General features: G+C 37.8%; 1 protein-coding gene across 4 annotated transcripts in view; it reads right to left on the bottom strand.

Moving 5' to 3' along the window:
* LOC106876232 (glycoprotein 3-alpha-L-fucosyltransferase A) overlaps positions 1-3005 on the bottom strand; it is a 561369-nt gene that overhangs the window by 408225 nt on the left and 150139 nt on the right. The gene's annotated exons all lie outside the window — the stretch shown is intronic.

The following is a 3005-nucleotide window of genomic DNA, read 5'->3' on the forward strand; positions in this document are numbered from 1 at the left end:
AGAGAGAGAGAGAGAGAGAGAGAGAGAGAGAGAGAGAGAGAGAGAGAGAGAGAGACTGTTCGGTGTGTAACAACTTTTTATTTAGACACTGTCAGTTTGGAATGTTGCAGTTTGGTGTAATTAACTAGTGACCGTGCACTGACCAATGGCTGTGATTGACAAGGCAAAGAAATTGCTGGAGGCCAACTGTCTGCCTGTCAGTTAGTTTCGGTGGTTTGGGAATATCTCAAATACACCAAAAGATCAATCAGTATTACAGCTAATGCAAATGTTAAACAAACTTTTTATGAGTTGAAAAGATAAATCTCCTCTCTGGATATTTTGCCTTCAACGGTCTCAATTTAACTCCATGTCCTGATGTGAATATTTTACGAAACTCTTCTCGAGATTGTTGTATGCTTTTTGCACCATTTTGGTACCATTTTAGCCTAGATCGAGCAGTCCTTACTCGACCAGACTTATGTTTTTAATCTGTATTTATAAAAGGCAGGATGTGTGTGTGTGTGTGTGTGTGTGTGTGTGTGTGTGTACGTGAATGTAATTTATGCACGTCCACAAATATTAGCACCCATGTCGCTCCAATTTTAGGAGGACATTCGTCATGACCCTAGCTGTATTTTCGTCAACTTATTTTCCCCAGAGGCACCAGCGAATAGCAGTAAAAATAAAATTTCAACCAAAACTTTTAACAATTTTCAAGTCGGAGAAATCCACCATTGTTTACAAACAGAAGTTAAGTCCCTTTCTAGCGACGAGTAAGTTTTTGTTAAGACTTTTGCTTTTTCCATCGAGGAAAAAAGTGTTTTGTTGATATACGGGCAACACACACACACATACGAACATGTATGCGTACAAAAGATATGTATGCAATTGGAGTACGTACGTACGTACGTGTGTGTATGCGTGTGAGTATGTGTGTGTTGCCCTATGACTAAATGCTTTCCCTTCCTAACCAAACTGTTTCCCCGGCTATTGTTATCGTAATAGACGAGATTTGTTTATATTGGTGTATTACTTGAATGTCAGTAGTTCACTAGTAATTGTTGTTTTAAAATCTAAAGTTGGTGATGACAGTAATGAGAATATCGTGCCTAATGATGACAATGATAAAGTTGAGCCAAACAACGAAAGTCTGTTGAGGTCGTTGGAAATGGTGAGCATCATAACAAACCGTAAATTTAATAACATACAAGTCATTGATGTTAATGGGACTTTTAACGTCTTTTTTAGTGCCTTCCCAAAGAGCAGCAGCCAGCTTGTGGAAGCGATAATTCGTTGAAATTTATTAAATGCCATGCAATATTTAGTTTGTTTTTCGAAGGCGGAGAGCTGGCAGAATCGTTACTGTGCTGGACAAAATGCTTAGCGGTATATCGTCCGTCTTTACGTTCTGAGTTCAAATTCCGCCGAGATCGACTTTGCCTTTCATCCAAGTCGATGAAATTATTACCAGCTGCGTAATGGAGTCGATGTGATCGACCTTCTCCCGAACTTGCTAGCTTTGCCCCAAGATTTAAAACCAATATTTAGGTTCTTCTTCGAAGGCAGCGAGCTGGCACTATCATTAGCAAAATGCTTAACGGCTCTAGATTCATATTCCGCCGAAGTCGACTTTGCTGTTCCCTCCTTCGGCGAATTATTTCTCTTGGCTCAGTTTCGTTGTGGGTGCGTTTGTGTTTGTATGTAAAAGACGGACGAAATACCGTTTATGTCCTGTGGGTTAATGATTCTGCCAGCTCACCGCTTTCCAACACATTTTGTAGTGTTGTCATTGTTTCCATATTTTACCGGACTTACTGGAAAATTTGGAATTGAATGAGTGGCCTCGGCAGGGAGCTAATATTTTTGAAATCTAATTTCAGACGACATCCTTATAAAGGATGAGCTCTAATAGGCAATTTCAATGGCTCCTGCCTTTTATTAAGATTAGCAATATCTCAGCATTGATAAGAGCGCGAAAAACGATGAGCTAACGTCATAGTTATGCTGTCTCGCGAGAAATAGCAGCTAAGCTTTTATCAAATCCCAATCTATTGTCTTATAAACGAAGAACGGGCCAGGTTAACGTAACCCTACATATCTAAGACAAAAGAAGCGACGTTAACGGTTGAAATTCTTTGATCATATGGCAACTAGTTCTCCAGATCAATATCTGGTGCTGACAAAAACAACAACAACAACGTCAGGATTAATAACAACACCGAGAACAACAACAGCAACCTCAAAAATAAAAAAAAAACAATAATACCAATGACGACGAAGGTTTTGTAAGAGATGAAGACGGAGAAAGGGTCAGTCGATTTATATTGTCCTCAGTATTTGCGTGGAATTTCCTTTTATAAACTACGGAAGAAAGGAATGGTAATTTGGCCTTAGCAGAATTTGATATTGGAATGAAAAGAACCATAACTAAGTTCAGAATGAATTCTGTCCTGCGCTGAAATAATTACGCTATTTTAACAAGAAATACGGCAACTATCAATGGAAAACTAAATTGAAAAATTAAGAGGAAACAAACACGTTTGAAATTCGATGAGATGGGGTTTGGTTAGGGCGGAAGATAACAGGGGAGTCACATGCATGCATACATACATACATACAAACATACATATACGTACATGCAGGCATACATACATATATACATACATATATATACATACATATATACATACATATACATGCATGCATACATACATGCATACATATATATACGTACATGCAGGCATACATACATACTTATACACATTCATATATACATACAGACGTGCATTCATATATACACACATATACACACAAATACACACACACACAAATACATAGATACATACATACATACAAGCATACATATATACACACGTTCATACATATATACACACATACACATACAAAGATACAGACATACAAGGATACATATATACACACGTGCATACATATATACACACGTGCATACGCATATACACACGTGCATACACATATACACACAAATACATACACACACAAATACA

The sequence above is a fragment of the Octopus bimaculoides genome, chromosome 5, assembly GCF_001194135.2.
Source record: "Octopus bimaculoides isolate UCB-OBI-ISO-001 chromosome 5, ASM119413v2, whole genome shotgun sequence".
NCBI lineage: Eukaryota > Metazoa > Mollusca > Cephalopoda > Octopoda > Octopodidae > Octopus > Octopus bimaculoides.